This window comes from Magallana gigas, chromosome 9 (genome assembly GCF_963853765.1).
Source record: "Magallana gigas chromosome 9, xbMagGiga1.1, whole genome shotgun sequence".
Lineage (NCBI taxonomy): Eukaryota > Metazoa > Mollusca > Bivalvia > Ostreida > Ostreidae > Magallana > Magallana gigas.
The window spans coordinates 30935681-30944849 of NC_088861.1; the positions used below are offsets into that span (position 1 = coordinate 30935681).

General features: G+C 33.3%; 1 long non-coding RNA gene across 1 annotated transcript; it reads right to left on the reverse strand.

Annotated features, from left to right (window-relative positions):
- Positions 1-369: 369 nt before the first annotated feature.
- LOC136271735 (uncharacterized) lies at positions 370-5807 on the reverse strand. Its single transcript, XR_010709694.1, has 2 exons — positions 5685-5807; positions 370-684 (listed from the first exon to the last, which is right to left on the reverse strand). It is a non-coding gene; the product is annotated as an uncharacterized lncRNA (long non-coding RNA).
- Between the last annotated feature and the right edge of the window lie 3362 nt (positions 5808-9169).

Below are 9169 nucleotides of genomic sequence, written 5' to 3' on the forward strand. Positions count from 1 at the left end.
CAATCAAAATTTTTTATCCACCAAGTAAGATTTCCTGTATCATTTTACGGAAATTAATTGCAATTTATAGCTCTGTAGAAACTGACATGACTTAAATCTCAATTTACATTCATGAATGGGTCGAAACCTTTAGCAATCTAAAAAAATTATGAATTGCAAGAAATATTCATGATGTCAGATTCAAGTTCCCATTAATGATGATTTGGCTGTTTCTTTTATCTAACTTATTAATGTACAGTAACAATAATTTAGTTAATTTTCCTGACTTTTTTTCCGACCAATTGGTTACTAGTAATTTGGTATTAAAGAGATGTAAACTTAAACAATAATCAGAAAAATTTCATTTGATCTCAAATGAATACAAAGAAATGCAATATCATATATTTTTATTGGAAAATAAACTGTCAAAACTCATTATTGTAAATTAATTTAAACAGCTTTATTTTTCTTTTTAATTATGTCTTAACACATTGAAAAAAACATCAAAGAATGATGATGAACACTTCCTTATAGTTCCATCATTTTTATGCATTATCAGATTTAATTTGTATAAAATAGTCTTTAGAATACAGTGAATATGTGGGTAGGGATGGCAGGGTAACCTCAAGAGCTAAAACCACAAGAGTCGACCCGTCAAACCCATGTCGCCAGGTGGTTCAATATGTAGCAGAAGTCCATGCTGGACTGAAATTAAAGAAGATGGGTGAATAATGCGGGTAAACTGCCTATATGAGGATAGATAAGATAATATAAGATCAAAATACGAACAAACCTCATTTTTCTTTTTCTAAGTTATTGCAAACAATATATATTTACCATAACATCGATTTATAACCCTTAAATATGTTTAATACCTTGAATAGGTTGATTTAAACTGGGTATGCTTGTCAAAACCTCGAAATAGAGTCATTCTTAGATCTTTAATGCCTTTCCTTTCAAACTGTGGGTCGGAGTTCAATTTATTGTCTTTGTCTATATCTATACATATGAATTAAGGCATTTTTCAAATAAACTACAAAATGCCTGCACCAGAGTACATGCTTACATGTGTGATGATGTCCGTAAGATATAATTGAATTTTATTTAATGAGTTATTATTGTGAAATTAATCAAAAACCTACTTTCATTTTCGATAAAAAAAAAGACCAAAAAAAGCAAAAATGAGAGTAAGGTGGTGGGCACGCTTTGGCGGATCCAAGTCATGAATAGTCTCGATCGAAATGTATACTTGCAATGAATTGATATCAAACGATTACGCAAAGAGTTAATATATTATCTGTGAGCCTATTTAGAGAATACAATAAAAAGAGTAAATTCGTGTCTTTAGTGGGCGATTTTAGTTTTGATTCTCATTCGCTTGCAAAGCACGACCTCTGGTGAGAGAAAGGGATAGAACTTTCCAGAACGGGGTAACCAACAACGCCGATTGACTAATTAACAAAAAGTGTAGGACGAGTTCATCATGCACTGCGGGCAGATACCTTAGATTGGACTTCGATTAACGCAAAAAGTTGATAAATAAAATGAAATATTAACAATTTTAGTATTAATGGAAAGAACTTTCCAGAACGGGGTCCCAGACACGGGCTGAATGATTGGCATCATGGCGGAAAGTGTAGGGCTAGTAAACCATCGGGCAAATACATATAGTAGGTAAATTGTTTATTAAAGTGACATGTGTTTATTATGTACAATTGTGCCGTATGATACAAATTTTAGAGCAACTACTTGTACATGAATATTGGGCACCCGGCCCATTGGGCCTACAAGTCACCTTTGCTAATATTAACAATTATGGTTCATCATGCATTATACAAGGTGTATACATTATTAACTTATCTTCGGGTTATGGTACATATTAAATTACAATGTTGCATCAAATTGAATATCCTCAGATAAATAAATTTTCTAAAAAGAAATTGTCTCCGAATTCGGAATGCTTTTACGACGAATTTTGATAACTGTCTAAATTTATGGCTCATTAAATAGGTAAACACATATTGCCTATAAAGATTCAATAGTGTTGGTGATAACAGCTGATCTCCAAGGATCTCAATGCAACATTGGTTTTAAAACGGACAGTCAAACACGAAGTGTAGTTCATTTTCGATGACAAAGAGTACACAATCACTCATTTAGAGGTTCCCCTAAGTATCGTCCTGACTCGATTCTTAATGGTAGGATCCCTGCTCTAAGTTGAGCCATGTGTGACCTTTCCGCTTTGCTCGGGTTAAGCGTTATTTTCTAAGCCGAAATCGGTGTTGAAAGTCTTGTGCGTCCGCAATTTTGGCACGTTCCCCAATGAGTCTTTCAGTATTTCCGAGTAGAAATTAGTAAGATGTGATTCCACCAAGCCCAAATCAATAGTGCGTTTGGTGTCGTAATATTGCCCTAGTCCAGTCTGGTTCATACTGTGTCTCACTTCACTGCACCAGTTATCACGGATCTATCATAGTCCAGATTAAAGGCCATCTTTGTTATTCGGTCATCCTCAAAACATATCAGCTTGTTCCAGTATTTTAACATGAGAACCAACGTCGCAAGTGACTCGGAAGCCAGCCTACGTCACCGTTAAGGAACAAAATTAGTGTAAATCTGAAGCAAATAGATAATAATGCATAACCTAACGTGTTTTAATTTAATTCTTTTTTATAATACGACCGATAGGTTGTATACCTTAGACATGAATTTGTAAACATTAATTGTAAGGCGAGTTAACCATCGGGCAAATACATATACTTGTATGTGCTTTGAATCTGACAACTTTGGTTTAAAATATGCATGCAAATGGATAATAATGCATAACCTAGCGTGTTTTAATTTTATACTTTTTTATACCATGACAGATTGGTTGTAAACCTTAAACTTGAATTTGTAAATAGTTATGATTAATGAACAATTTAATGTTTCTACGTCTAAATGGATAAATGATGTATGCATAAAGTGGGGAAGTTTAATGGGAATGTCCCTTCCCCTCCAGATTGTTTTTCAAAACAGTCTTTTCTATCAAATTCTTATTAGGGACATTATTTAATTAAAATGGACCTAAAGAACCAAAATGGAGAGAGAGAGAGACACTAAATACCCATTCACTGGTTTTGAAATAAATAGTTACAATAAAAACAAGTTTATTTTTTTCAGTCAGCTGCAACAAACAGGGTTTGTATATATCATCCATTTCAGTTTAGGTTTTTCATCCTTGTCCGCTCCTCTAAATATTCAACAATGCAGTTTATTTTTCATTTCAATTTTAAAGAATAAGATAAAAAAAAAATCTCAATATTAAACATTATATCATAATAATGTGTAAAGTGTTAATAACCGCGCTTGCTCGGACTATCATCTAGTAAGGAATAAAGGAAATCCAACCGATTTCAATCAATCAAAACGTGGAGAGATGACCCACTATTCTTTTGAAATGTCATTTGGTATCCCAGCAATTAAACGTTTTAGAAAAATAATGCAAATCCGTAAATTTGTGACCGAAATCGCATATAGCATTATGGAGCTTGTTGTGACTGAGATGGCTCAATATTCCAAACTGAATATTGTAGGAAATTGTCCTTTTGTAAACTTTTATCATTACATTATCAAGTATATTTAGTTGAAAGAAATTAAATTTGAAATGTAATTTCGACTAAACCAAATGGACATTTGCGCTATCTTACTCCCCCATCTTCTTTAAAAAAATCAATTAGCTGTGTGAACATTCACACTACTATGTTAAATGGTTGTGAGAACTTTAAATTTGTAAAGAAACTCGTTATAAAAGTGTTTCGTTAATATTCACCTCTAAGAGACTCATTTCGCTATATCCGTAAGTTCGTTATAACCGTAAAATTTTGCAAAGATTAAAATTGTACCGGGGACTTAAAAACTTCGAGAATTCGCTATAGCTGTGTTCGTACTAAACAAGTTTTACTGTATCAACCTGAGAGAGAGAGAGAGAGAGAGAGAGAGAGAGAGAGAGAGAGAGAGAGTTTGTGTAATAGAAATATTTGATTTCTTTTTTATATACTGTGTATCTCTTCTCGAATAATCTTTTACTATATTATAATTCTATGAATGTCATTTTTTTTATCAATGAGATGTCCATAATGTCAAATATAAGCTGAGGTATATGAGCTCAGTAACAATCAGACTTACATATCCATGTATTCGTCTCAAAAATGTTTGTATACAATGTACATGTGCTATGCATGAAAACGTTAACTAGAAATGAATCAATATGTATTAAAATAAAAAAAATAAACCATATCTCCGACAAATAAGAATGATTCTATAAAAAAAATTAAATCCTGAGAAAACTGTTTTATGAATATCGTCAGGGAACATTACCCTAAAATTCTGACCTTGATGTAATTTGAAGTTTTTTCCATTATAAGCTTGAAATCTTAAGAAAAATAATCTGCTATTGAGAAAATGAATGTTGATGTATGCATGTACAATGTACGTGTGGATCAGGTAGTGAATAATAATAACAAACCAGGTCTGTTCAAGCCTGTGCCCCCTAAATATTATCTAGCCCTATGTTATATGGTCTCAAGCGACTGAGTCTGACCACCTGATTTATGTAATATTTTACAGGTTGGGGTTTAATTTTATGAAGTCTGACTGCATAATATTCAACACATCAAATATATTAATCATATTAATTCAATGCACATACAAACGTACAAATCTTTTTGAATTTATAAATAAAATGAAAGGTATTATGATACCAAATTGTTTTATTAAATTCCAGTAAGGTAAAGCAATTATGACGCAAACATGTACTTTCTTTTACAATATTCTACACTTGTGTACCTTGGGACTCCACCCCAACCCTTTCAAATGCAATTGTAATGAGCATAGGCGTCGGAACCGGGGGGGGGGGGTGTTAGCCCCCCCCCCACTTTTTTTGCAAATGTAGACCTACCCATTGGGCACAAAGCATCATAGAGGGTTGAGCCCCCCCCCCCCACTTTTTATCGCCGGAAATATAGTTGTTCCTAAATTGACCTTGAAAGATTGAGAGAGTTGGAGTAATAGGCCTACCCCCCCCCCCCCCCCCCACGGATTAGGAATTTCATGATTTAGGGGAAAAAAATTTGGTAGGTTATATTTTTTTTGGATAGGTATACTCCCCCCCCCCCCCCCCCCTCCCCTACGGATTAGGATTTTCATGATTTTGGGAAATAGTTTTTTTTCGCAATATTTCTGAGGATAAGTCTAGCCCCCCCCCCCCCCCCACTTTCAATTTGCTTCCGACGCCAGTGATGAGTGGATGCCATATAATAGTTTGTTAGTTCAATAGCAAAAAAATAAATCGAAAGAGTGTTATAGATATCTACTTTAAAAACAGATCCAGCAAAATGAATTATTTTAGCTTCAACAATTAAATGACGTGCAGCACACAATGTTATACTTGTAGTCACCATGCAAACATGCATGCGCTTTGATTACAGCATTTTACAATTGTGTACCCCTGGAACCCGACCTATTTTAAATGCACTGTTTACAGTGTCTGGTGTGTAGTTTAATACATAAAAAGAAATACATGTACAGAAAAATAAGGAATAAAATATTAAAACAGCGGTGATGTGCAAAACAAACACATGGATACGTGTAGATACTCTGGACTGAAAACAGCAAATGTTTTGGGAAGAAAAGCTCAACACGACATATTCTGTATTGAAACATACCTTTATAATCTCTCAAACGATTATTCAGCTGCATTTTTCACTCCCAACGTCTTGCAGGCCATGCATCGTATGAAAATGCTGACACACCGCAACCAAAACAAGGCTAGTGAAAGTGCTCATTCGACGCGGTAGACAGACATCTCGGCCCTACGACACCTTGGCCCTGACAGGTCGACCCAAAATTATTGACACGTCGGCCCATGTAAAGTAATATTTTTTTAAAATTGAGAGTTGCTATACTTGATGGCTTATGAGTGTTCCTAAAATTCATGAATTGATTATTGATAATTACATGTACCAATAGTTAGAGGGATGTCTCTTTACAGGTTTCAAAAGCAGTATTCAATTAAACCAAATTAAACCTCCGTCCTATTTTTGCTCCGGCTAGAGACGACTTAACATCAAACACACAAAACTTAGACATAAGTGTATCTTAAACTTCGACCTTTTCAGGAGAAATATTATCGAAAGCCCTTATTGCCAATGCGGATTACCAGAAGATTCTTATCATTTGTTTTTTGGTTGTTAAAATTATACCAATGCACGAAATGAATTGTTTTCAAAACTTAAATCAAATTAACATTATTAATTGTTATTTACTTTTGTGGGGAGATGAATATCTGAGTGTCAATTTAAACCAACATATTTTTTTAGCTGTTCAAAGATTTATAAGAGATTGTGGCAGATTCTTGTAATTTCAATTTTACTGCCTAGACCAAATTCAACAGAACTGTTTATACATGTACGTTTGTTCAAAAACTTAACTATATTAGTAATATCCATTTCTATGTACTTTCCATTCTACTACTATACAGTTGTAAATTGTTATACTTGGTAAGAACCTCGTAAGTTGTAAGAACTTGTGTTCGAACCATTTGTATATGTTTATGCAATAAAATATGTTTAAACCATCTTGTTGAAATTGGTATGCAATATGTAGGCCCCTAATGTTAAGTACATGAGAATCAGAAGTAAAATGCGAACCTTGCAACAAATTTCAAGTTACAGACAGGAGGTTAAATAACACGAAAAGAAAGTGAATGGGACATAGTAAACTATACACTGTTAAGTTTCTGACATGTGATTGTGCAACATGCATACGGTACGGAAGGTCAACTGTGAGGGAATTAGCTGTAGAAATTTTTACACGTTCTGACTAGTAATTTTTTCTAAGAAATTGCTGATTGATCTAATAGGAGTTAAATTAAGGTATTTGTGCTAAATGGGAACTGAGGGAATTATAGTTACAAGTTCCGAAGACGCGCATCCTTGACTTCTATCTTTCTTTTTCTTTCTTTCTTTCTTTCATTCTTTCATTCATGATAAATATACAACACATAGGGGGAAATAGTTTCAGGCAACAGTATATTGAGAATTGGAAGATAAATGACAAATAAAACGTCTATCGTATCCTACGTAAATATACATGTACCTGTAATGGCGTGTTGTTTCTATGACGATATTGAAAATCTGTTATGGGTTGAAATTCACTTGAAGAATAAATATGGACTTCGGTATTTCATATCGTTTCATAATTAAGTCTGCTCTTACATGTAATTGAATCCTTTGAGGCTAATTATCACCCGTGACACGCGTTCGAGACTCAAAAGGAGAGTGCTGCATCGTCTTGTTTGTTTGAGGTAATTGATCCATAATAGCCCCAGATTCAATGAATCTGCGATCATAACAGATATGTATGGACTTAATACTTAGTATACTTGGGCATAATTTTCATATTCAAGTATCAATATGTAACAGTGGAGTGTGTCCTAATTAATGACCTTTCCCTTTTCTTGAAGAGTTGACCCCTTCGCTTTTTACCATAGAAATTAATTCTAGAAAAAATCTATACGTTATAAAAATTATCTTCATTAGTTTTTGTATTTCTAATGATAAAATACATCTTTCTCACAAAGCATTTATATTTTTATTTTAAAAAATGTGCCTGTTCCTATAGCCCATGATGCAATCTTAATCAATTAATTACATTAAATATTTTTGAAAATGTCTCTCGGTAAACCTTTTTTTACTCTAAAATGCTTTTTATTAATATCAATGTATTAAATACATGATTGATATTCAAGGTTAGAAAAATTAGGTCCTATTATGGATCGGATACCTTAACTATTAACACTTCCATTTCTACGTACTTTCCATTCTAATTAAACTACTACACAGTTGTAAATTGGTATACTTGGTAAGAACCTGGTAAGCTGTTAGAACTTTTCTTCAAACCATTTGTATAAGTTTATGCAATAAAATATGTTCAAACAAAACAAGAAGATATTATTGACCATTTCTATTACAATATTATTTCCTTGTATTTAAAAAGAACAAATAAAATTAATTTCAATGTCATCAAAAAATTTAGCCATAGAAAGTGGACACAATAGAAATATTTTGCGTAATAAAAGAATATGAGAATTTTGCAGATCGAAAACTTCAAGAGTTTATGACACACTCAAAGGTTATAATTAGCATGATAATCGTAATCAAATCCTAATTATCACCCGTGATACGCGTTTGAGACTCTAAAGGAGAGTACCGCATCCTCCTGTTTGTTTAACGATAAGCACTTAATAGTCTTCCTTTTTTTCATTAATCCACTTTCTTTTTTCATTGATATATAATATTTTACCCAAATGTACATTTAAATAAAAATAATTTAATACATTCCTTTTTGCTTGTGCCGAAATGTCTTTTAAGTAAACCGAGGTATCTTTAATCTTGGGCCGACCCGTCTGGACCGAGGTGTCATTGGGCCGAGATGCCTGGGGGCCGAAGTGTCGTTGGGCGGACCTGTCTGACATTCGTTGACGCGGATGGTAAGCAAACGTCAATGCATTTTAAGAAATAAAAGTCTTAATTCACAGATTTTTTATTCAATATCGTTTAAAATTTAAATGATTATTTAAAACAATTAATTGATAAATTTTAGCAGCGATCGCTTTACTAAATCAATATAAGGTAATAGATAAAAAACATGATTAATGAGCAGAGCTAACATTATGAAAGGTCACGTGATATTCAAAAGCTGAAATTTATGTGAGGCCTTCACCTAGCTGCGTGAGTTTTCAATATATTTTTAGAATAAGGTCTTACATGTAGCCGACGCCATACTTTTCATACGCATTACGAAGGCTCTAAATAAGGCCTGCACGAAAAAAGAAAAACGTAAGTGTTTTTATCTATTTTCTCTTAGTGTTTTGTGTCAAGGATTGGATTGAACTCAATACATTAATACTTTTCATTGCAACTTTAACAACCATAATTTCCACTGCCGTAATGTTTGAATTCACGTTCATGCAGTTTATGCATTCATTATAAAATGCACTTTAATATGGAGTCGGTATTTACCTGATCAATCGTTATTTATGTTAGGCGAATTTTATTAATAAGGGCTCATGAGACACATAGCGTTACAGAAAAACATTTCTTTGCCGAATTCTTTAAACCTGTTTAAGCTTACCTTCACGAAAACTTCT